At 38.1% G+C, this 27,976-nt stretch overlaps 1 long non-coding RNA gene across 2 annotated transcripts; it reads right to left on the bottom strand.

Moving 5' to 3' along the window:
* Positions 1–16,584: 16,584 nt before the first annotated feature.
* Positions 16,585–24,765, bottom strand: LOC120518489. 2 transcript variants are annotated; one of them, XR_005631245.1, is made up of 5 exons: positions 24,624–24,765; positions 23,024–23,090; positions 22,642–22,863; positions 18,122–18,168; positions 16,585–16,886 (listed from the first exon to the last, which is right to left on the bottom strand). It is a non-coding gene; the product is annotated as an uncharacterized LOC120518489 (long non-coding RNA). The 2 variants fall into 2 exon arrangements; XR_005631246.1 differs by lacking the exon at positions 23,024–23,090.
* Positions 24,766–27,976: the final 3,211 nt, after the last annotated feature.

The raw sequence follows: 27,976 nt of genomic DNA, 5'->3' as shown, positions 1-27,976 counted from the left end.
TGGTTTGTGCTCTGACATGAACTGCCAACTGTGGGACCTTCTATAGACAGATGTGTGCCTTTCCAAATCATGTCCAATCAACTGAATTTACCACAAGTGGACTCCAATTAAGCTGCAGAAACATCTCAAGGATGATCAGGGGAAACAGGATGCACCTGAGCTCAATGTTGAGCTTCATGGCAAAGGCTGTGAATACTTATGTACATGTGCTTTCTCAATTTTTTTATTTTTAATAAATTTGCAAAAATCTCAAGTAAACTTTTTTCACATTGTCATTATGGGGTGTTGTGTGTAGAATTCTGAGGAAAAAAATGAATTTAATCCATTTTGGAATAAGGCTGTAACATAACAAAATGTGGAAAAATTGATGCGCTGTGAATACTTTCCGGATGCACTGTATATATATATATATATAGATATATATAAATATATATTATATATATTTATATATATATAAATCTGGTGAGGTAAGCACTAACTAAGCACTAACCTAGAGCTAATGATATCATTGTCTTTTTCTTCCTTCTCCAGCCAGGAAAAAAACCTTCAACAGGAATGCCTAACCATCCCTTGATACCCAAAGATGGCCCCATCCCTTCTATTATCAGCCCTATAAAGGCCGCCTGCAGCTGGAAGATGGTGTCAGAAGTTTGAATGACACTCAACAATGTCAGAGCTCCTAATAAATTGTTGCCTGCATAGAGAGAGAACAGAATGCTACTCTTTTATATTTTTGAGTCATCTTGACAACCGTCTTTTCAATTTCCATTATTTAAAGGGGTTAACTGGCTGGTACCGCCATCTTTCTTGGTTGTCTCCCACTGTCTGCTTTACCCCAGCCACATATACAATATATACAGGGGTGGGCAAAAGTAGGTTTACAGCTGTAAGTATGCGAGGCTGGCAATTTGAGCACTTACAAAATTGTACCTAAGTGCCTGTGCTATTGTGGCATTCTTTTGAGTTAATAAAGTTAATAAAGCTATTGAGATAATCATAACCTGCATGTTTTTTTCTTCCATATGAACAACTGTAAACCTACTTTTGATATATATGTATATACTGTCTTTGGGTTTTGATTTGGCCATGCTCTAGATCCATCATTTTTCTCTTTTTTAACTTTTGTGAAAAGTCAAGCAAAATGACACCTTTTATTGGCTAACTAAAAAGATTACAATATGCAAGCTTTCAAGGCAACTCGGGCCCCTTCTTCTTAACTTTTGTTGATATTCAGTTTTCTTTATGTGTCTTTGTTTGTATTACTTTCTATACATTAATTTATTTAACAAGAAGATGGGGCTTCTAGTTAGTCCATGTCATGTTATTTCATGTATTACTTCTTTAAATAATTGTAATAAAACTCAAATTTAACTTGTAAATTTTGTTGCATTTAAGACATTTTCCTTAATATATAAGGAAAGCACTGTAACAGGTCAAATACAACTTTGTGCAGTTATTAGTATTGTAAAATGCTAGAAGCCTGTGGATTTTAAGCAAAATTGGAGCAGTAGATTTTACTGTATAGAGATAAGGATTTTGTGTGGTTTTGGTGCATACAGTATATACTTCACAATTGCAGCACCACTGGGGCAGGAGACATTTCATTTTCAACATGATGTGATTCTCCTATTTAATTCCATATTACAAACATATTAGCCTGTGATATTTTACTGCATTAATCACAGCTTTACTGAGGGAAAGTCATTTGAACCTTTTCTTTCAGTAGAAGGGTAAAGGGGCCCAAACTTATGCCAGCACAAACAGTCACAAGGCAGGAGCCGCACATGCCAGTTTATCTCAGGGTATACCCATTAAAACTATCAGACAACCAATTTAGCTCTTCTAACTAACCTAAAACACATATCTTTGGAAAAATGAATGGAAAACAGAACACCTCGAGAAAATCCATGTAGACACATGCAAACTCCATGGAGACAGCGAAAAGACTGATAACAGAATTCAAGATCCTAGCACTTTGTTGAAAGAGTAAGTAAAAAGGTGACAATGAGCTATTTGATGTGAGAATCAACAATCATATAATATTGGTTTAAAAATACAGAGAGAAAAGAAGGAAATCTTCAATCCTGAGTTAAATGTGGAAACTGAAGGAACTTCACAGATGGGCAAGCTAACGTCAGCGTATTAGCCCAAGTAATAATTAAGACATTCTTTATGTCTTCTCCTTTTCATAAGTTTCTAAACTTTACTTAAGTGTTATTTTTTTAAAAACATTTTACTTAGAATTTTAATAATACTCAGTAACAATGAGTCTATAGTGTGCAATGAGTTATTCATAGCGGCCCCTAGGCATATGACTAATGAGTCAATTGAGCAATCAGACATCATTTTTTTGCATTAAATTTTTCTTAGATTTCTATACAAAGATATGCGTTATTAAAACTGTCTCCAACCGCATACCTGAATATAATGTAACAGTCTCAAACATGCCAAATAAAATTTAGTGACATGGGACACTGCAGCCTGTTCTGACAGCACTGCGGGCAAGGCAGGGACAAGTTGTGGATAGGACACTGAATGCATATATAGATGTGAGGATAGTATTAATCAGTCTTATTGATAAATACAGCTTAGTGTCAATAGCATTTGAATGAAACTTAATATATTTCCTAATGGTGTTAATTAGCACATTAAAGTAAGAATTTCAATAAAATCTGAAAACATGACAATACTAACAATACAAACATATATAAATAAAGATATACTGTAAGTCATGGATAGATAGATAGATAGATAGATAGATAGATAGATAGATAGATAGATAGATAGATAGATAGATAGATAGATAGATAGATAGATAGATAGATAGATAGATAGATAGATTTAAACACAGCCAATATTTACAGACACCTTTCACTTTAAATTTCACATCCAGCAAAGCCAGAGCAAAACTTGAGCTTGTTTTCTTTGATTGTCTCTAAACGAGGATTCTTTCCAACGCTGAATTCAAAGCTGTGAAAGGGTAAAACAGACTCCAAGCGCCAAAAGATGCGTGATACACAGAGAAAATTTCATCCTCACTTATTTTTTTTTTCAAGGCCGGTTACAACAATAGCAGTCTCTTAGAGCATTTTCTTTTCATATTTTCTCAGCGGTTTCCATGAAGCAATTTTTTTTTTCTTTATAATGAATCCAACCTATATATCACTGAATATATAAAGCATTGCCTTTAACTTTTTTTTTTCTTTCCCCTGTGTCATCTTTTTTTTTTTCTGTGTCTGTCAGTGAGGTTCTTTCACTGCTTATATTTAAATTCAGGTTAGCGATTCACTTATTCCATACTGGACTGAAAAAAATGAGGTTCTTATTTTAAATTTTAATTCTAATGCCATGTCACTTTTTACACTGTTATTTTTCAGAGGTGTTAACTTTTCACTTGTTGTCTTTTTGTTTAATTTATATAACAGGCTATAATAATTCTTTGGAAGGGAAATATATGAAAAATCACTTCACTAATAGCTATAACTTTACCTAAATATTTTAGAACTGACACTGTGGAGCATTTCGAGCCATTTGGCCAGTAACCCTTTACCCTCATGCCAAGTGCAAGTACAAAAATAAGACATGGGGAAACTGAAATTCGCAGTGATAAACAATTTACAAAAAGCAGGGAATTAAAAGTGAATGGCAAAGAGTAGGTGAAGACGGTTAAGTAACTTCAGTTTAACACAGTAGGTAGTTTATTTTGTAAGGGAAATCAATCACAGACAATTTCCACGTACCTCATGTACAAATTAGCTAATTATCCGAATTAAATCTGCATAACCCCGATCTGGCTTATGGGGTTTGGAGACTCACCCAGAAACATCAAGTTCAAAGCAGAAACCATCCCTAGAAAAGATACACTCATTTATATTGCCACTACTGAATTGGCCAATTAACTAACACCATGTTTAAAATATGAAGTCCAAAGTAGCTAGCAACCAAAAGGGAGGATTTATAAAATACATAAATGACAATCAGGAATGAAATTTGAACCCAAGGCACTGTATCTGTAAGGCAATAGTGCTAACTTTTGTGCCATCATGTTGGTTTTAAAGATCCATGTGACATATTTTGGGTCATTTTACTTTCAGGTTTGAGATTGTCCAAGAGAACATGACTGAGTGTTAATGACATCCTTAGTGTGAACAAGAGTTTTATTCTGACATTGACAAATCTGTTAACCCCATAAAGATTTATTTCAGAAATTATTTCATTAGAAACTTAAGATGTGCAGAATAACGAGTATTTTATGCAAGAAGGGTTGGTGTCATCCTCCCGAGCACTACATAACCTACGAAACCCAAAAGAAGTTGTTTGCCTTCAGCACTACTGCTGTTACATGAATACACTATATGATTCCTATTTTTATTTTTTCTTTCCCCCAACACTATTTAATATTCATTTTTGAGTACATTTTTTATGAATCTAACTGATTAACAAAGCCTCAATGATAACTGTCATGAATGACTTTTATCTGAGCCACACCATCTTTCCTGCAAAATGCTAATTCAATTTTATAGATACCTTTGCCAGCTATTAATATTTAAGCTCCAATTTTAAATGTATCCCTATGTTATCAAATTTCCTATAACTTTTTTAAATGTTGTGCTTCTAAAGTCAATGATTTGCCTTGTGCACCAACTCTTGCCCTCCAACAACTTTACTTCTAATTTCTCTAGGTGCCTATTACTTGTATCATGTCCAATTGCAGTTAACTGTCATTGTTCTCGTGTCTAGCTAAGACCTCATGCCCGACACAATGGCTAGCATTCAAGTGAAGACAGTATCCTATCTATGAATGTGAATGATGCCTCCAGAAGGGGGAGTTTTTTATCTTGACTAATGACCCCATTTTTGACCATTTCTATTATCAAATGAGGCTATCATCACAGGCAACAAACAAGGGTGTTTTATGTCTTTTATATACACCATGTATTTAAACAGAACAGTGCTAGGCAATTTAAAATGTCTGTAAATACTGGAAAACCTTTTTTGTACAGGTTATGTTAAAATAAGGTTGTCTGTAATTGACAGTCAATGTACTTCTCCTTAGTAAACGGCCTTATTTGCACCCCCAGTTTACTGTTTATGAGGGAAGCAAACATGTACAGCACAATCAAAAACAAAGAAAATGGGTCAATGACTTATAATGAATTGACTTTGAAACTAAAATGTATGGTAAAATATATTTTTCATAGATTTCTTAAAAAGACAACTTACACGGTGTAAGCATATTTCTGATTCTGAAGTCTGACAGCATAAATAAGAGATCTGCATAAGCATTTAGTGATCATAAAGAATTTAATTAGGAAACATAATATTAATAGAAATCAACTCATTTGATCCATCTAAAGTGAAATATGTTTAGCCCCCTGTCTAATTTTCTTCATACTTTTTGGAGAATGAATATTATCAAATCTGAAATTTAATATTACATAAATCGACCCTGAGTTAACATTAATTCATTCATTCATTCATTCATTCACTTAGGAACCCGAAGCATAAGGAAGTTCAGTGTCACAGGACCCTCTCTGTCAGGGGGCACAAAATTTCAATCCTATTCATTTATTTATCAAAGACAATTATGTTTTTTTTCCTATAAACATGTGAAAAGTAATTGTTCCCTTATACTCAGTAACTGATTACACCACCATTAGCAGCAACATCTTTAATCAGACAATCCTTGCAGTGACTGACAGCACTGTGAAGGAGTTTTGCTCTTTTCTTCCTTGTTGAACTGCTTCAACTCAGTGACATTTGTGGAGTTTTTTAAACATGAACTGCCTCTTTCAGTGGTTTTCATGACATATTCTGAAAATCTATATTTCTGGACTTGCAAGTCTGCTCTGGATTGTTGTTTTTGCTCCATGTTACATTCTTTTCTTTCAAATCATAGTTATACTTGTGGAGACTTTTTTGATATTGAGCAAAATTCAAACAATTTCTTCAGTCATGGTGATTTGCTGAGGTCCTGCTCTATCAAAACACCACTAAATCAGGTCAATACAACAACCGCAAAAATACATTTCTATAGATAGATAGATAGATAGATAGATAGATACAAGCATAACAGGATGTCCCCAGGCAAGATCGACTGAGGTAGGTAAAACCATTCTGGGGTGAGAGGGGGTGCTAACAGTCTCCTGTCCTTACTCCACAGTCTAGAAACTGTACCCAGGGAGGGCACTCTTACCTGGCTGTGACATCCACAGTAAGCACCGATCCACTACATAAAGCAATGGCAAGCAAAGGTGGCCTCTTTATGCTAACCAGGACGCATGTCTGCTAAGAGCCAGAGATGCTTACAAAAGAGAGCAGAGCACATGAAAAGCCAAAGTGACTGGCCTCACATCAGTGTATTTTACATTGTATGTTTAAGTAGCCATTTTCTTTTCTTTTTTTTTAACAGGGTGACCAAGGTGGTACTCCAAAACTTCTTTCTGCTTCCAGCTGCTGGCCATAGATAGATAGATAGATAGATAGATAGATAGATAGATAGATAGATAGATAGATAGATAGATAGATAGATAGATAGATAGATAGATAGATGCTTTTTTCTTTTCACAACACAGAAAATTATTTACAAAGGCTAGAAATAATTATATTTTCTTCCAATGTACGGCCCTTATTCTGGAGTAGCATTTTCAAATTTATTAGTATGCCTTCCTATAGATAGATAGATAGATAGATAGATAGATAGATAGATAGATAGATAGATAGATAGATAGATAGATAGATAGATAGATAGATAGATAGATAGATAGATAGATAGATAGATAGATAGATAGATTTAAACTGGTATAATCAATCTGAATCCTAACAATCCTTGTATCATAATGGCTTTGTACACAGATAAACACACAGAAAATACAGTTAGAAGATAAAAAGATAGTTGGCTTTTTATGGAGGCTCTTTAAATAAACATATATATGTAACAATATACAATATGTGTATTACGGAAGGATCCCCAAGTTGTACTTCATGGCACATGTCGGCTGAATAAGTCATTGGCTGAAAGTCCTCAGTGTTACTGTGTCAGAGAGAGGACGTGCAGCATTGTTCATAATGGCACTCTGTTTTATTTTAATTCTCTTCTTTGCTATACGACCTACAGGGGGTCCATAGTGTGCCACAGCTTCTTGATTAGGTGGGCCTCTCTTGAAGTGATGTTATCAGCCAGGCACACCACAGCGCAGAAAATCACACTGGCCATCACAGAGCTATAGAAGATGTGAAGGATGTCACTACCCACAGTTTCCTTAGAAAAAAACAGGCTTCTTTTGTGCTTATACATGCAGAATTAACATTTTTTAAGCATAATGGAATGCTTCTGACTAATGTGTCTATGGCACTTTGCTTCACAACCCTTGAAGAATGGGGGAAAGAGGTTTTAAGATAAATGGAAAAATCTGAGTGTTTATCTTAAACAGAGAATAAGAGATGATGTGATAGATGTCTTTAAAATTATTAAGGAACAAAGTAGAGTGAATGACAGATCTTCATCAAGAACACAGCAGCACAGAGGGGGTTTGATTACAGGTAAATTCTGCACAGTCGATTCTTTATAGAACTGTGACCCTAAATAAGTTACCAAGTACTGTAATTAGAAAGAGACCTTCAAATGCTGATTTAACCATACTTTATATATATATATTAGGAGTACAGAAAATGAAAAGTTGTCATTGACTAAATGTCTTTTGCTGGCTAAATGGTCTGTCTACAGGTAGCCATCTATATATCTTGTATGAGAGATGCTCCACAAGTTGAACGGGGTGTCATACAGAATTTATGAAACACTGTCTAGCAGCTTAACCATCATCCTTCTACTTCATTGCTTAATCCCAGTGCTGTATTGGATTAACAGTGTTTTGTTATTCACACTGGAATGGCCATACACCAAATACTTATTTTGGAAAGGATTCCAGCAATAGTTTGTGCGTTGCAATTTAAATTAAAATACACCTTAATTTTTCAACCTAATAAACAATACAAAAGTCATTAGCGCTGCAAAGTGATATCTATCCATTCACTTTCTAACCTGCTTAATCAGGATTTTGTGGTGGAACTGGTGCCCATCCTGACCGCGTTCAGTGCAGGGTTGCACCCAACTCTGAACTGGGTACCAGTGTCCCGGATGGCATACACGCACTCCCCCTCTACTCGCTCATATACTGGGACCAATAAACTAACGTGGGGATAATATTCTAAATCACTACGACAACAGTAAGTGATAACACCTACACTATTCTAGAATGAAGAAACTCTTTAATGGGCCCGAATAACTGCTAAATTGTTAAGATGGTGAGTTTTAGCGCCTGATATTCGCATTCATTGCTAATGTTAGGATTGTAACACTCAGCCCAGTGTTGACGAACGGGATCGGCGCTATTCTCTTATATCCTTTTGAAATTCTTACCAATCATTATTTCACAAGTTCGCGAGGTAACGGGTTCACTCATCTTTGAAGTCGTGCGTTCCTCGGTGTCAGTGTGCCAGAAGCCAATGAAAAATAACAACATGAAAAGCCAAAACGGTTTCTTCATCCAGGCATTAATCTGTGAAAGTGTTCATTTGGACAGCGACTTTGTTTTGCGCTCCAGAGAAAGGAAAACCTCTGCCAGCACTCACTGGATTTTTTTTTTTCTTTCTTTTCTTTTTTGGATGCAGCAGTTCACGTGTACATGAAAAGCACGCCGACAAATAAAAGAATTTCCACACACATTGCAGCTGGCCGATCGCGCTGCCCCGGCGCAGTCACGCAGGTAGCTAACCACAACGGCGATCACTCCTCACTCGCCAATTGTTAGTGTACACCTGTATGTATTTTCTCAAATTCGCCCACCTCTAGCAAGTTTCGTTTACAAAATGATCTCATTAAAAAAATAATAAAAAGGGATTTCCTCGCTCTTAAATAAAACTTTTGCAGCCAAGAGCTGCGGAGCAAACACTACCCTCAAGCAGCTGAAAAATCAATTTAGCTGAACAAACAATCTGCTATGTAATGACTGCTAGTTATCCATTTATGTCTTGCAAGTCGGCATGAGTAGGACTGCACTGTAGGAGTTTTTTTTTTTTGCCATTGATTTTCTCTATTAAGTTGGATCACTTAAAGGGAAGAAGAAAAGGCGAGCGACCGATCTGAATCCAGTAAGAGCTGCACAGCGGCCCACTTCAGCACTGCCGAATAAGAACTACCTGGTCAATCAATTAGTCTGTCAAATGACAACAAATTTAAAAAAGGGTGTGTTTTGTCCTAAACGTTAAAGAATAGGGGTTACCTATATCTATTATTTGTTAGTCATTCACTGGTTTGTACACAGACCCTATCAAAAAGATCATTTGTGTTATTGAGTAACACCAAACCTTAAAGCCCCGATTCATTGTGATAGCAGGTTATTTAACATGAAAAGTTTGTTTTTTGTAGTGCCCTTCTGCACTGAACAACATCTCTGGATACTTCAAAGGTTCATTTACATTAAACAACTCTTTCCAGTTATTTCTTTTCACCTTTTACAGGCTATATGAGTAACTCAGTGAGTCAAAGGCTGGAATGGAACCAGCAGATGTCTGGTTTGGAGTGCAGTTCCTTAGCCACTGCATGAATTTATGATGCTAAAACATTGTGATGTAAATCCATCTATTTAGTCATCAGGACTCAGTGTCGGCCATGTTCATGCAGGCAGGTTTCCACCCACAGTCCTAATGGATGATAAAGCATTGTCCTTGAAGGTGTGCGTGCGATTGTATACAAAAGTATCTGAAAGCTGCTGGGTGAATCCAGCCTTTCAAGTGTTGCCACTCTTTCCTCCCATGATCTCAATTAGACCAAGTCAGGTTGTAATGGTAAACTGAATGGTGGTGGCTTGCTTTTCATTTATCACCTGGCCCAGATGCTTCTACACATACTCAGAAGCAAAAGGCACTGTCTTTTAGTATGTACAGTGTAAATCAATATTTTTGTATAGTCACAGTATTGTTTCCCTGTTTTAGAAATATGTGTGCTACATAGCTCCTGTATACACTGTATTAATTATAAATTTTAAAAAAAGACACTTGGAATGGACTCATTAAAACAAACAAACAAAAAAATTAATTCATTGAACTAGTTTAATCCAGTTTTGGGACAGCCCTGGTTAGATTAGGTGCACACAATGGACACCAGTCCAGGGCAAGAAAAACTAAAGCATACTCATGCTCATCAGGCCCCAAAGAAGCTAACCCCATGTTTTTGGGAAGTGGAAGAAAAAGCTGCATACTTGAGGGTGCGCTCAAGTGGACAAGAGGAGAACAGAAAGACGCTGATGAGGATCTAAACAACGAGCTGTGAGCACAGAGCACTGCACCACCCTCAGAAGAAAAAGCTTATAAAAATATCAAAACATCCAGATCTCCTTTATGCATTTACAATTTAATGGCATCAAAGGTTCAAGTGTCAGATGAAGGAATGGGTTGACAAGGAGAAAATACAGTAGGTGTTGTGATTTGCAAAGGCGTCATAGAAAGCAAAGTGGTAGTTAGTCTCCAGTAAATATTTAGTAAAGACCTGATGGAAAAACATTGTAAGAACATTTCTTTTCTATACTGCTTACCTGCAGGACCTAACCCAGCAGCACTCGGAGCAAGGCAGGTACCAATGCAGGACAGGACAGGGCAGGACTGCACTAGATCTTATGATTTACACACCCACAATGGCTGCCTCTCTGGGAATGGGGTGGTAAAGACTGAGTATTTGGGTCAAATTGGACATGGAGAGACAATGCAGAGTCCAAACAGAAGGTGACCAGGCAGAGGTTTAATCCCAGGACTATGAAGCGTTGAGGCAGTTGTGCTAACAGCTGCACCATCATTAAAGATTTTAGTAGGTAGAGGGTGAAAGCTGCAAACTACAAGTCATACCATTTGAAACGTCTTCCTATTGAGATAAAGGAGAACTTCTAACTTTTACCATGTAGGACAAATCCAAAAAGAGCTGCAGTCATTGAAGGGTTAAAACAGCCGCTGTTCTACATACAGCATGTCCTTGTCACTAGTGCTCTACTTTTGCTTTATTTATTTATTTCCTAAAAATCAATTTATGTAATATTGTTGATGAAGTGAGTGAAAATATTTCATTTTTAGCGTGACACATATATTCAGTACTAATTTTATTTAAGCATAATAAACAAAACCAAAAAAAAAATGGTCAGAATGCATGCTGTGAAAAGAAAACAGAGTTCAAATTGATGTTAAACAACAACGGAAAAAAGACTCATTTTTTGGTCTTTTTGAAAAAAAAAATCTTTTAGCCAATTTCTGTAGAAGATTTCAGGTCAGAACGTCAATTCACTTTTCTTATCACAGCATGCATTCATAACTCATGCCGTTTTGTTTTCCAGACACTCACCAAAACAGATTCCTCATTCGGTTTGCCTGTTTCTGATTTCTCCTTAAAAAATTTGATGTATTATGTTATATGTTAACAGGCGGGCTTTTCTCCTTTGCTTATCTCATTTTATTTTCCAATTTGAAAGTACTGAATTCATAATTTGCCCTAAAAAGGCAGTCCATTTCATTTTTGAAAATGTTCATCACTGGTAATGCTCATATTGTCACCCTGTAACCCTGTTTTTTTTTTTCATTATGTAGTCGTCACCTCTTTCATGTCATGTTATGTGCCTTCAGTTCTTTGCTGGAGACGGCTTCTTTTCTGAACTGTTTTGTCAGATAATCCACTGTGCTGTTTGGTTTAAGTACACTATATAATTCTGTTGGGGGCACAGTTGGTACCCCTTGGGTTTCACAGCTCTGGACACTTGAACACTTGGGTTTGAGCCCCACATTGACACCAATTATATGAAGTTTGCATGTTTTTCCTGTAGTTGTGTCACTTTCATCCAACGCATGCAGGTTAGTGAGGGATGCCCTGTGATGTACTGGACACTTCCTTTAACGTCTGTGTCCCACGACAGTGAACAGGACAAACCTACAATGAAATATTGATAGATAGAATTATAACATGAAAAGTTACACAATAAAATCCGTATTTTTGCATCACTTGTATTCTGGTTTCCTGTAGTTAGTGGTATATTTATTTTTCAATACTCTTCATTCAAAGTCTGCATGCTTTTTTGGCAGAACATTTCACCCCCGCGCCGGGTCTGTCAGTCTGCTCTACTGCTTTTCTGCTCACTTATGACTATTTGTGCCTGTTTGGATGAAGCACAAGCTTGGAGCTCTTCAAAAACAACTAATAAAAGAGCCTTTCTATTCCATTCCAAAAAGTAACAGAACACTTTGTACTGTGAATTTTCACTTGGGTAGCATTAGTAATCAAAAATAAAACCAGTCGGCAGGGAGGCAAACACCCCCCAATTCCCCCACCCCAGCCCACAAGTGAGCTGTGTCGATATATGAGGACGAGCATTAATAAGATGCTATTGCTGTGAGGAGACATTTTCTGGAGTCTTCCCTTTTTTTGTTCTTGGCTCTCTTGATGCCTACTGTTCATAGTAAGGGAGATAGCTGATGCCACAACACTGAGTGAAAGGCAGGTAGTAACCCTGAACCCTGGATGGGATGTCAGTCCATTACAGGACACACTTACTCATACATTACTCATCTTGTGTAAACATGACTAAATAAAGAAACCTTAAACCAGTCCAGTGTATAAGGAATAATCAACATGCTGTTAGCATGCATTTAGATGGCAGGCTTACTTGGCAGCAATGGATACTCAGCAAATAGACATCATAAAAACCATCATAAAGACAAGAACCATTTCACCAAAACAAAGTGAGGTAACTGAAGTGACCAAAGATCATCCACATTGGCTCAACTTTGCAAACACTCCTCTATATTGTAATATAATAAAGATCAGAGTATGAATTCAATTTATTCTATTTACTTTGTGCTAACTGTTCTACTCAGCTTAACCTGATAAAATGTACTTTATGTGTATAACAACTAAAAAGCAGATCTAACATTTGTGACCTTCTCGTCGAAGCATAAAGGCATGTATTTATTTAGCATTATTTAGAACCTAGTGCTTCTGAGCTTATTAAGCCCTCCTGAAATTTTACTGTGAAATGAAGGGTAAGATTTAGAGAAATAATAGCACTTTTGAATCAGAGAATGATTCATAGAACAATAATAATAATTATCTTACTAGTTTAGTAATAATATTGAAACATTGTAGAATACATATAATGCACTACATTGGTATCATAAAACTCAAACGCTGCAATACAAATGAGGATTGAGTGGCACACATGCCCTCCTTCTCCCTAAGCAGCGCTCCTGGTGGTGTTGTGTTTCAGACATGGCATGTCTATTTTGTTCATTTTTTATGTTAACATTATCCATCCATCCATTTTCTAACCCGCTGAATCCGAATACAGGGTCACGGGGGTCTGCTGGAGCCAATCCCAGCCAATACAGGAACCAATCCTGGGCAGGGTGCCAACCCACCACAGGACACACACACACACACCAAGCACACACTAGGGCCAATTTAGAATCATCAATCCACCTAACCTGCATGTCTTTGGGAGGAAACCCACGCAGACACGGGGAGAACATGCAAACTCCACGCAGGGAGGACCCGGGAAGCGAACCCAGGTCTCCTAACTGTGAGGCAGCAGCGCTACCACTGCGCCACCATGCCGCCCTATGTTCACATTATTCATCTTTATGTCTAGGTATCTTTTTCAATGCACTTAGTGTTTTGTGGGTGGCGAGGCACCTGCCCATCACCATGAAGGGACGGCCCTCATCACTATAAAAGGTGAGAAAAACCTGCAGTCCCTTGGGGTTCATTGAATGCACTAGGAAGTTGGTGAGGTCTCCTGTGTTTTTTGTTTTTTGTTTTTTTTACTCTTTTGGAATATTTCTGATTGGATATTTGTGACATGTTGTTCTATTTTTCTGCCATTCTCTTGGATTTTTTATTGGAACTGTGTTTGCTTTTGGGATGAACTATTTTAAAGGTATTGTCTTATGTGTCTTTGCACTCCTCAGAGTTTATTTTGCACCACAGAGCATTTTTGTAAGAATAAATCTTTTTATTTATAAAGATTCTATATTTGCCCTTGTTGTGACTAGAAAGAGTTTCATAGTCCCCCACCTCTAGTGGGCATTTTAAGTTATTGTTGGCAACTATTATTCGTAGGAACTTCTAATTTATGACAGGATGATCTTCACAAAGCGTCCGCAACTCTCACTGTCTAAAAAGACTTTTGTCACTCCAGGTCAAGAATGGATTTCATCACAAATGGGTCATCTCCTTGCTTATTATTTGCCTTAGTCAAAACATGAATTCAGCATGCTGATATATTTTAAATTCTCAATATTAAGTGTGGTTAAAATAAAACCTGAAATTGGAGCTGTTTTGTTATGCAAACATTTTCTAATTCTTTTGAAGTAAAAATCATGTTGATATCAAGTTGTGTTCTGAAGACATTGAGGTTAAAAGGCACAAAGGCAAAAATGGTAACATTCAGTGGACTTGTTTCCATTTTTATTTCTTTCAAGCTCGAATTTCAGGCACATTATTGACCTGTTGCTGCAACCTAGGGGATATGTAGTGCTATTAATTTAGTATTAGTGAAGTTGTTTTATATTTTTTACTACTTGTTTATATGTACACAATCTTAAATTTTATTAGCCTATATTCTTCAGACTATAGCTATAGACTGTAATGTATAAGATTTGTACAAATAATGCGCTAATAGAAAGACAGAAATTCAGTTTTAAATAAACAAACCAAGCTTTTCTCCGAATACAGGCTCAGAGCGTAGGAAGAGGTTTACAGATAAAATTCAAATTGCAAATTTTATGAAAAGCATAATGTACACAAATAAACACACTGTAAAACACAACCATTTGCAATATAAATGTATTCTAACAATGTATGTTGATTAATACTTTCATTGAGTTATGACCAGCTAACAACAAAGAAGAGGAAAACAAAATCTTGAGTCAGTAGCATCCCTGAAGAAAATAAAACTCTGGGGGTTCACAGTCAGTTATGAATCCTAAGGCTTGGTCTGGGCTGGCCTAACTTCTCTTTCAATTGCCATAGTTTAGATTTTTATTTCTTTTATATATTTCTTTTTTTTTCTCCAGTATACTCTAAACTGTTCACTTTCAACTGAACACATTGACTGCAAATCTAATCTCTGTGTGATCCTTTGCTTCTAGTTGTTGAGAATTGCTACCTCTTCAAATTTAGTGAAAGTGTGGGTGAGAAAATGGATGTGGGGAATGTTCAAAGTAATTGAATATGTAATGTGGTCACTGAAAAGACACCATAAAACTGTACTGTAAAACTGTATGAGACTGAAAATGGTAATGTTTGTAGAAGGTGGGTATGAGCACTGGGCGAGCTGAATCATGCAGTACTACATGGGCTCATGGCAGTGAGGCTTCATGCAAATATAGCTTTGATACTGAATTATTATTATTATTTATCTTTGCTTCTATTATTATTAATTAGCTTTGATATTAAATTAATGCTATTTTGTGTGTTAGGGTGGTAACCATTATAATATTAAATGCAATGTGAAAATCTAAATGTGCTGTCCATTCACACACACCGCTCCACAGAAATCATTGAGGCTCACTTTGAACACTAATTAGATGTGGACTAAAAGATGGCATTGTAACCCTATAACAAAGGGATGGTGACAACTGTCCACCAGACTTCAGAGCCAGTAACACAAGGAAAATCCAGAATCAAGAAAACTGTTAAATTAAGTAGCAGTAAAAAAAATGATTGTCAATATGGTATGTTAAGCTTTTGAATGCAGATTGGGGTAATCATCATTCTTTCATAAGACATAAAAACTTCCACTTAAAATATATAATGTACTTGTTAAAGAATTTCACCATGTTCATTTTTCCTTCCTGGATGAATTAAAATGAACTCTTGTGTGTTACCTGTTTTTTTTTTTTTTGTTTTGCTTATGTAGAGTCAGGAAGAGTTAACAGCCTATCCTGGCACAAGGCAATAACCAACCTGAATGGGATGCCAGTCTGCCTCAAGGTACAATTGTAAATGTAAAATCACAAATGAATCTAAAAAGCTCATCTTTGGGATGTGAGGGTAAAGCAGAATATCTGGATAAAAACCAACACTGGCACAGATAGAGCATGTGAACTCCACACATTGACCAAGCTGCAGTTAAAATGCAGGTCCATAAAGATGAATGCAGACACTGTGGTGACATCCCAGCGCCATACTGCACACATTTTCAGATGGAAGAATACAAAACAGACTCTGACCAAAGGGCAGTGAATAAGACACTGGCCTCAAGCCCTCTGGTTTGTTGGTTCAATTCCTGCCCTGGACTCCTTGTGTGACCCTGAGCAGGTCACTTAATATTCCTGTCTTTAAACTATAACAGATATATGCAAAGAATTATGTGTTTATCCTGAACCTGTAAAAAAAAAAAACTGGGTAACGATAACAGCACAAAGAAACCAAGAATAATAACTCACAGGATGGTCAGTCTGTCCATACTTTTTATTTCAAAAGTTTAAAAATCATTTTTTTGAGTTGTTGACATAAATCAAAAGGTTTAAGTGTAGCTCTGAAATAAGAAGTGTGGACAAGCAAAGAATTGCAAGGACCAGACAAGGAAATGTTGGGGTGCCAACCTAGTCGTCCCTGTTTACTTCAATGCATTTTAACAACAAATACAGGTGCCCAATGGTGTAAAGGTACCAAATCACACAAACCAAAATGGCCCCATTTGGGCTTCTTATTATGTTTAAGTTATATGACAGGAGCTCCACCCGTGCCATGCTCTGCCCTCAGAGTGCCGCCTCCTTCTGCTGACCCCGTGATATACAGACACGTAACAGGAAAGGGCGGAGTCGGGTACCTTCAGTGGTTCTTCTCTGTGCTGTGGGAAAAATGGGAGAGAACATGATTAGGGACAGCACCCCTTCTCGACCCAAGGTGGCACCACATACCATAGAGTAACCCTGAGAATGATCCACAGACACATAGACGTGACAGAAGATAAGGTTATATACCTAACATTTGCAAACCTGCTGAATCTGATTTAGAGTCACCATTCTGGCAGTACAGGGCACAAGGCAAGAGCCCACCATTAATGGGACTCCCTCACTCACACATCTAATTTTGAATCTCCATTCAACTTAACACACACGTGGATACGGGAGGAAGACCAACCCATACACTGCGAGAGGGTGCAAACAACACATTGATAGTGCCAAGACTCTGGAATCAGGAGGTAGCAATGCTATCTATTGCACCACCATGATACACATATAAAAGAAGTATTTTATATGGTTACTTTCACTGTGTGGACATATTTTGAGAAGACCACTCTTGTCTTATAAAAACATAAAAAACATTACATCTTCACTTTCTTTATTATTATGATAATAGTAATATTCTACAGAAATAAATAAAGCCCCCACACCTGAACCAATGTAGACTCTCATCATGGATACTGTTTCTTTTTGTCAATGATCCACTCTGCAAAGGAACGCTAAATGAGCCGGCATTTGATAGCTCTCAAACTGGTTTATAAGCATCTGCCCATCCACCCTTTTTCCAAGAAGGGCTTAAGGTGTTTTCCGTTGCATTATTCTGATGAGGCACGCTGTGCACCTCCTGGCCTTTTCATTGCCGGGGTGGAATCTGTGCTATCTCTCTTTGTTTCCACTTGGGATTTTCTAGGTGCTCCACATGCCAAGGACATGGGCCTGCCAATTGGGAGACGTATGGGCTTGCTTTGCTTTTAGCTGGTGCCCAGTTCAGTATTGGTTCATGCTGCCAGAACAGACTCTCCCCAGTGAGACTGTATTAGGCAAATTGACTTTCAAAATGTATTCTTTGTAACAATTTCATTAGTAGGTAGTTGGAGAAGACCAGTCTGAGAGTTCCAGGCTTTCAGAACTTGTATGTGTAATTTCACGATCGCCAAGTTATAAAGTACATCCTCTCGTGATGCAGTCTTGGGTTCTGATTCAAATGAATGAATTGCATCCCTATATTGCTGAGTGGCCAGTGTAATATGGACAGGAAGAATTGGAAAAAAGACACAAGGCTACAATTTAAATGCTTACCTGGCTAACTATAAGATTCTGAGTAAGTCATTTTACTTACCTGTGCCCATATAGTAGTCGCATCCATGAAATTGCTTGTCTGATAGCCTAATTATACAGAATGAATATTTATTCATTATATTGTGAATGTATGATTGTAATAATATTTTATATATATTATCATTATACACAATATTTATATAGCACAAACAATTAAACTCTCTCTTTTTATTACTGGTTTAGTACTAGTGGTAGTAGTAATAGTAATCTTGTCATGTGTACAGAACAGAGGCACAGTGAGATTTTTACTTGCATGTCAGACCAACTGAAAACAAAAACACCAAGAAGAGGTCCAGCTATTTGGAAGACTTGACATTAAACAAGTCCAACCTACAGAATATATATTACTAAACTTCACTCGGGTTTTCACCCATAGGCTACCTAGTCAATTCCAAACCCAACATTTTTTTGCACCATCGAAAGAAATTAACTTCTTGCTCAACTTCAGTTGCAGGTATTGCATGGCAAGAATGAGAGTTTATTTTGACATTTAACCGCAGATTCAGAAACTCAAAAATCTAACACACATTAAGACACAAGAACCGGATCCCTAGCTAAGAATGTGAAACGTTAAAGAGCAAAATGAATACAAATGAAGATCGTCCTTACAATTTAATTAGTAATTAATGTAATTCCTTATACAGTTCGAGGAAACAGACCGAAGTTCGTGCATTTTGTGAAGATAAGGAAATCTGTAGAGAAAAAAAAGGGTTAGGGCCTAAACTAAAACAGACAAGCAGTTCACACAATAATTACATGAAATGGTTGCTTTTTTCTGTTGTCTTAATGCGGTTTCAGAATAAAAGAAAACTTACTCTGTGTGGAAATAATAATAATAATAATAATAATAATAATAATAATAATAATAATAATAATATAAAACGCAGCTCAGCAGCCAGAGCCCGTAGCGAGCGGAGCGTGTGCGTCGCTTGTAATGTGCGGGGACGCAGTGCCCCCTAGCGACAGGAGCTCGAATTTCTTCTCCTCGATTTGAGTTTTTCAAGCGTGATGTGCTCAATTTGTGTGGTCTTGTTGTCAAGATTCCACAGTCATGAACTAGGAAAAAATGGGAGGCTAACGTGATCATGCAAGGCATTCATTCGTGTTACAGTAATTATAAATGGCTAAATAAAATCTTTATTATGTTTAAGCACTAATCGGCTGATGACCGCAGGCTTACATGTGGTCAACATGGAGGGCACGGTAGGAATAAATTATTAGCATTTAGGTATGCATAGTTTTGTTAATTGTAGTACTATAATTCAGTTACTTTAAAACCATTTAAAGTACTATTAAATACGTCTATTGCAAATCGTGTTCAACATAACGTTAAAAAGAGGCTGGTACGTGAGAATGACAAGCGATCTTTTGCAGGGGCCGCTCCTAATTCACCCCTTAAGCCTCGTACTGCCGGGATGGCATCCGCTCCCCGCGCCCCTCAAAGTGGTACTTTAGTGTGAGGGGTTGTGCGTGTGCGCGTTCGCACACGCGACGACTGGCGATGGGCATCCCGTCCGGCCCCGTATATACTGATCTTTTTACTATGCAAATTTGTATTTAATACCTATAGCATAGGCCGAGAACGATTTAAAGTTTAGGCTTCATTAAAGATGATCAGGCGGCCGAAAACGACTGCTTACATTGTAGTTAATTATTCTTAGCTCAGTTCAGGATTGTGTAGAACTCAACTAACTGTCTATCATGGTATTGTCAGAGTCAAAGCGGAAAGCAAAGACGGCTTGCCCATCCATCACGGGGCACACGCCCAAACTTAGCCTGATCATACTGGGCAAATTTAAAGGTATCATTTAGCCTAAAACCTACATTTTAAGGGTGTTTGGAAAGAGAATAATAATAATAATAATAATAATAATAATAATAATAATAATAATACATTATATTTATATATACAGTACCGCGTTTCCCTTGCTCAAGTTAACCTGAGCGTCCAGAGAAAAATCCCCCAAGACTGTGTGTGCCATGCACATTTTATCATGGATTACTGGAACTGGAATGTCTGTCCTCTTTAACAACTATATTTTGGCTAACAGAGCCTGCTAAATCTTGACAATGGAATTTACTTTTTCCTTTTCGCCACACAGAAACCTATTTACAAAGGCTAGAGATAAGTCTGATTTCTTCCAATGTATAGTCCTTATTCTGGAGTAGCATTTTCAAATGTATTAGTATCCCTTCCTATAGATAGATAGATAGATAGATAGATAGATAGATAGATAGATAGATAGATATGTGTGTGTGTATATTTATGTATATATATATATATATATATATATATATATATATATATATATATATATATATATATATATATATATATATACAATAAATGCTGGAATGCTGGTGCTAGGTTATTTTACTCCCTAGGCCAAGCTTATAAGTGCGCCAACAGACTGTTCGGTAGCTAACCCGTGTGACAGGTTTTAAACCTGCCTTATGATCCGCACCCTAGGCGAATGCTTAATTCGCCTTAATGGTAGCACTGGCCCTGTATACAGTGCATTCAGAAAGTATTCAGACTCCTTCACGTTTTTATATTTTGCTCTTCTGCCGTCTTGTGCTAAAATCATTTAAATTCATTTTTTCTGCCAACAACACTCAACACTCCAGAATGGCAGGGAGAAAACAGGATTTAGGAATTGTTTGCAAATTGTATAAGTATAAAAAGCTGAATTATCACTAAACTATTCCAACCCTTTGCTCAATACTTAGTTAAAACACCTTTGGCAGTGATGACAGCCTGAAATCTTTTTGTCTTATTACACAACAAACTTTGCACACATGGATTTGAGGATTTTCTGCTATTCTTCTCTGCAGATTCTCCCAAGTTCTGTCAGACTGGATGAAGACCATCAATAAACAATTATTTGGAGGTCTCTCCAGTGATGTTTGATTGGGTTCAAGTCCAGTGTCTGACTGGGCCACTCAAGGACATTTCCAGAGTTGACCCTAAGCTGTTCCTGTGTTTATTTTGCTTTGTGAGGTGCAGAGCACTGTGGAGCAGGTTTTCATTAAAGATATCACTGTAGATAACTCAATTCAGCTTTTTCTGTTCCCAATTAGTCTACTAGTCCCTGCCACTGAAGCACAACCCCACAGCATGATGCTGCCACCACCGTGTTTCACTATTGGAATGGAACTGCACAGGCAGTGAGCCATGTCTGGTTTCCTCCAGAAGTGACACTAATCTTGGTGTCATCAGCCTGGAGAATCTTGTTTCTCACAATCTGAGAGTCCTTTAGGTGTGTTTTTCCAAGCTCAAAACAGGCTTACATGTGTTTTACTTAGGAGATGCTTCTTTCTGGTCACTCTATCATAAAGCCCAGATCAGCGGAGTGGTTGTCCTTCTGAAAGTTTCTTCCACCTCCACACAGGTTGTCTGAAGTTCGGCCAGAGTAACCATCAGTTTCTTGGTCAACTTTCTTACCATGGCTATTCTCCTACAATTACTCAGTTATGGCTGAGTGACCAGGCCCAGGAAGAGCAACTGTCCTCCTCGGTACATTCAGTGTTTCAGAAACCTTTTTGTGGCCTTGCCAAGATTTATCCTTCGACACAATCCTGTCCCTAAGCCCCTAACCTCAGCAGGCAATTCCTTTGACCTCATGTTTTAGTTTTCGCTCTGACACCCATTGTCAATTGTTGGACCTACTATAGATTTGTGTATACCTTTCCTAAAACCATTTCTTCTTCTCATCTGCCTTTCACTGTGTGTAAGGTGTGAGGGATGGCATTAATTGATTGTTTTCTTAATCTCTTCTTACATCATTGTTGGTATTGTGTTTATTTTATTGCCCCTTTGTACAGTACTTTGGCTCAGTATCTGTTGTTTTAAATGTGCTTTTATAAATAAATATGACTGGTTGACTAGTTATGACCAATCAACTGAACTGACCACAGGTGGACTCCAAACAAGGTGTAGAAGCATCTCAATGACGAAAACAGAATTGGATGCACATGAACCAAGTGCCATAGCAATAGGTCTGAATACCTTAGTCAAAGTGCTATTTCTGTTTTTTATTTTTAATAAATGAACCAAAATTTCTAAAATCCTATATTTGCTTTCCTATTCTGCGGTATTGAGTGTTACTTGATGTGGAGAAAAAAATAATTTAAATGATTTGAGCACAAGGCTGCAACATAGAAAAATGTGAAAAAAGGTGAAAGGGTCTGAATACTTTGTAAATACACTGTGTCATAATTATATATAGTCGTACTCTTTGCTTTTGTACTGTAACACAAGTGGCTACCTGATACCTTGCAATGTAGTTACAAAGTTCAGAAAGTGAATGAATGGATAGATGAATGTGTGAGGTTTCATTCTATTTTCTAACTTCAGTGCACATCTTGGAATAAACTATTTTATCATTTTTTCACTATATTTTACCCAGAGATTATTTACATGGGGATGTAATGTATAAAAAGCAGTGAAAACTAAAAGATACATACATCAGATGTAATATAAGGTATACAATTTTATTTTTAATAGTTCAATTGTAGTACCTTTAGTGCAGCTGCTTCCCAGATCCAGACTCCTGGATTTGTCTTCTCTGCCTGATCATTGTCCATGTGGAGATTTTCACATCTGTATCGGTTTTCCTCTGGGTACTCTGGTTTTACTGCCACATTCTCAAAGACATGCAGCCTAGGTAAACAGGTGACTCTAAACTGAGTGTGCCATGCAAAGGCCTGGAGCCCTGACCATGGCTGTCTGTATTATAGAACCTGCAAATACCACAAATGGTCATAATTATTCCTTAATTTCCCCATACCCTCATAGACTGTGTCAGTCATGTTGTGACTAGAGCATTTAACTTTAAACCACAAGTCTGACAGTTCAGTCCCAGCTTCTGACTCACTGTGTGACCCTGAGCATGTCACTTACCCCACCTGTATTCCATTTGTAAAAACATACAACTAAGTTATTGCAACATCCTCATCTTATAAGTCACCTGTTAAAAAACAAAATGACATTGTTTCATCGTGGCATTTCACAAGCTCTCTGGCCACCTCTGCGTCTCATAAAGCTTACTTTACAAACATGTACTTGTCTCCTCTGCCACCATTTCATTTAGCAGCTAGAATTAAACCTAATAAATTATCAGGCTATTTTGCTTACAAAGCAACAGAAGACTGAAGAAGGACTTTATTGTGATAAGAAAGCTGGTCAAGCAGAAGGAAATGGAGATCACAGCTCTAGTCCCTTGTAACGTGGACCCATGGATGATCCATAAACATCTTGTTTTTCTAAGCTCTGCCAGATTTAAGTCATTTCTGTGTGCCTATTTTATCTATCAGTATGTTGCAGGAGATATCAAAGGTAACAGAACTCTGACGTATCAGACACAATGGAAATATCTGCTAAATTTTCTTTGTGCAACATTTCTTTAGGATAGTAGGTTAATGCAGTTGTGTGGAGGAGAAGCAGAGGGCCTAAAGCTGGTATAGAGTGTAGCCAGGACAGCACTATATATTCTGGTATCCCTGGGCTTTTCAGTGATAATAATGACACCTGCCGAGGCCCACAGTAGCAGTACATCCATTACAATAATTAATGCATAATGATTTGAATGTATAAGAGCATCTGCTTGTCATAATCTATTAACACTACTATAATAAAAACATGTTTTAATGTTCATAGTCCATTACTTAGCTTGAACAATCAGTCTTTTTCCCTTTGCTGTTTATGCTGCATATTTCTGGTCTAAGGTGTCACAGCCTTGTCAGGTATTACTGACGCAAACACTAGCCTCTTTGATTCTCATGTTTTGAAGAAGGCATTGCCTCCCTAAAGGTATCCAGAGCTCCTAGGCACATGGCCCAGATGAGGGTGAAGTGTGTGATTATGATGAGGATAATCAGGCATGTACTTCTTGTCTTAGATTTCTTTCTCCATGATAGAGGACACTTCAAAACAAACCTGTATCCAGGGCCTCTTTGCCTACCCCTCACCTGGCCCAACCAGTTCCCGTGAGTTGTTTATTGTGAGCAAGAAAACACAGATCATGTTGTGAGATAAACTAGAGGTAGGAAAAAAAGGGCATGCATTTGATCTGTGCAATTCCTAATGGCAAAACATGGTCCAGAAGAAACTACAGCTCATGGATACTGCCTATGCCAAAAGTTTGCATTATGGGCAAGAAAATGTTCAGTCTCTAAAGCTGTACAATAGGCGCTCCAAATGTTTTAATTATTATGTCCACCTCAAGAAGAAGTGCATAGAAAAGGTCAATCCTGACAGCCAGAAATTTCCTGTGCCTTCACACAACTAGAATTCTTCATTCCAACAGTCCATCTGTCCATCATTGAATTTCATAAGTCTATGCTAGCAGAATACAAAGCTGATCACCAGCAATATCAGGTGAAATGCAGAGACCAACTCTGGATGGAATGCATGCTCATTTACCTTGGGCTGATCCACCTACTGGGCACAAGTTTGGGATTTGCCAGTAAAACAGAAATACCTGAAAAATGCACACACTAACCTTTAAATTGACAATGAAGAAGAAGACATCTGATTCCAGTCTCCTGGCACTGTGAGGTGACAGCACCTGCCACTGCACCAGCACAACAACAAGCAGATGGACTATTTGTAGTGGTGCCCAGTCAGTGGATGGCTCCTGCCGTGACTCCAACACTGTGAGGATAGGTTCCTATGACTCTGAAGTGGATTAAGCTATTTCGATACTGGATAGACGGCTGGATTATTTCTATTTTGTTCTTACATAGAGAGATGTTTGCATAAATTAATTCAACATGAAGACAAATCAGTCAAGTAGACACCCTTTAATCCCCAAGTATATTTTTGGAGCAGCAAAGTGGATGGAAAAATTTCTGATATTGGGTATTATCAGATTGGTGAGGAAGCCACTGGACAGATCAATTCCTATAAATGTCAAACAATAAAAGGGCAAGACAATAGCAGCCAAATATCCTGAAAATAAACTAAAGTGAAATAAAAATGATGTCTAGAAAAGTATTAAGACTGCTGTGAGTAAAAAATCACAGAAAATTACTTTAAACAATACTGCTCTCATCATTGAATTATATTTATAATTGTTAATTTGGATTTATTAAAAAAATCAGGAGAATTAAAACTCATGAATGTGCTGTGCTATGCTATATGATGTTCTCAATAAAAAAAAAAAAATCAAACAAAAAATACCAAACTAGATAAGCTGTGTATCTGCAACATGAATATTTTTACAGTGTTCACTAATTCTATTTTGATAAAGAAAGGCCAAATAAATTGCATGAACAACACAATACAGACTAGTGTGTTTTAGTCTGGGTATGCTTCATTTGATAAATAAAAAGAAAAATAATATACCTGTGGAGCGATAGCAAGCATAGTGAGAGTATATATATTCTAACACTTCTAAACGTTACAGTGGTCTGTCTTTCTTTGTTCATCATTATGATAGCAGTATATTGTCCAAATTATGCATCATAGGGTGTAGCAATGGTTTGTTTCAACACTGCCTTTACACAAAGAGACTGTAAGTAATCAACAAAAGTTGGGACACCTGTGTGAATTGTTTGCATCAGCTTTTTAAGGTCCTTTGCTGCAGAAAAAACTGTAAGTTATTAACCCATGACTTGTTCTGCAAAAAAAGATCTCTGAAAAGTGCATTATTTTTCTGTTTTTCGTAAGCTAAACTTTTTTTTTACCTCTGACAGTTTACAATTTACCTTTGAACCATTTCAGGTTATTCAATCAACTTGAACTGTTTAAATTTTAATAAAAACTGGAAATAACACCATCAGACAAACACCACTTCTTTATAAAACACACGTTTATTAAACTAAATAAAGTCCCAAACAACACGGTGCTCCCAGCACCAATCACCCTCCACATGGGCCTTTCTCTTAATGTCTGTGGGCCGCCTTTCCCTCTCCTCACGGGAGCTTCGTCCTGCTCCCACTTCCGACTCTATCTCCCCGACTGTAGGAAGGTGGACCCTTTAATTTCCACCCAGATGTGCTCCAGGTGCTTAATGACATTCTTCTGGCAGCACTTCCTGGTGTGGCAGAAGTGCTGCCCTTGCACCCGGAAGCACTCCGGGTGTCCCTGGAAGGTCCTTCCTCCACCTTCCCAGGTGTAGCGGAAGTATCGATCTTCCGGGCTCCACGACGCTTGGGGCGCCCCCTGGCGTTGGCCACAGGCCTCAGTGGGTTTGAGCCTCCTTGCTATTTCCCCTTGGTCCCCTCCTCATCCAAGGCGGTTGCCCCCTTGTCGCCCGGGGTACATATAGACCACCTCCTGGTCCTTCCAGGCTTCCGGGCTGGGTCTGACCCCCAGCCTCCTGTGACAATATACACATATATATATATATATATATACACACACAGTATATACACACACACATATATATATACAGTATATATATATATATATATACACATATATATACTTTGTATATACACATACTGTATATATATATAAACATATATATCTATATATATACACATACCCTCAGGTACCACGCCAAACACCGGGTAAAAGTCCAACAATAATTATTTTTATTATAATAATTACATGCACCAAGCACCCTCCACTCCACACTATTCATTAACCAATCACAAAAACTTCAATAATCCAATCCTCCAGCTCCTAGACGCGTTGCCCTCCTACCACCCAGCTCAGCTCCCCGTCTGGGAGCTCCCACAGTCCTTTTATACTCCCTGACCCGGAAGTGTTCCTGCCCAATAGTCCACAAGTCCTTATTCCTTCCGGGTCAGGGTAAATAGTATATTTCTTCACCCCGGAAGTCCGTCGCTCTTCATGTGACGAACTTCCGGGTCATAGGGCATAAATGAGTCCACTGACCTCCCGACAGCGACTCCCGGTAGGCCCACAAGGTATCCAGCAGAGCTGTGCATAAAAACTACATAGTCCTTGAGGCCCTGCTGGAATTCGGGGCCCATACATGCTCTCGGGAGAGCTCCTCCTGGCGGCCTGGGGGTGAGGGCCGGAATATGAAACCGGCCATCCATTACAATATATATATACAGTAGTGACAAAAAACAGCCCGACCTCAGACAGACAGACACTGGATATCGAATGCCACACATGTTTATTTTGCTCAAAAGTCGAACACAACACACAATGCTCCCAGCACCAATCACCCACCACACGGGCCTCTCCTTCCATGGGCCGACCTTTCCTCTTGCACCCAGAAGCACTCTGGGCTTCGCTAGAAGGATCTTTCTCCACCTTCCCAGGTGTGGCGGAAGTGCATGTTTCCCAGGTTCCACGACGCTCGGGGCGCTCCCTGGCGGTGGCCACGGTCCACATTGGGCTTGAGCCACCTTGCTCCTTTCCTGTGGTCCCCTCAACGTCCTGGGCGGTTGCCCCCTCGTGGCCCAGGGAAGTATAAGCCACCTCCCAGTCCTTCCAGGCGTACCGGCTGGGTCTGCCCCCCAGCCTCCTGTAACAATATATATATATATATATATATATGTATATGTACACACACTCACACACGCACACACACATCAGTGACAACATTTAAACCACCTGACCACCTACCTATTATTATGTAGGACCCCTTTGTGTCAAGGCAAGGTGCATTATCCTGCTTAAAGAGGCCACTGCCATCAGGAATACTATTACCATGAATGGGTGTATATGGTCTACAACATGAATGCCAGGAGATTTCCCAGCAAGAAAGTTGCCCAGAGCATCACATTGCCTTTGCTGGTTTTCCTTGTTCTTATAGCACATCTTGCTACCATCTCTTCCCCAGGTAAATGATGCAAATGCACCCAGTTGTCCATATGATCTAAAATAAAACATGAATTGTCAGACCAGGCCACCTTCTCCCATTGCTCCATT

Source organism: Polypterus senegalus, chromosome 1 (genome assembly GCF_016835505.1).
Source record: "Polypterus senegalus isolate Bchr_013 chromosome 1, ASM1683550v1, whole genome shotgun sequence".
Classification (NCBI taxonomy): Eukaryota; Metazoa; Chordata; class Cladistia; order Polypteriformes; family Polypteridae; genus Polypterus; species Polypterus senegalus.
Note: the sequence above shows the minus strand (reverse complement) of the source record. Positions and strands in the feature narration are given on the sequence as shown.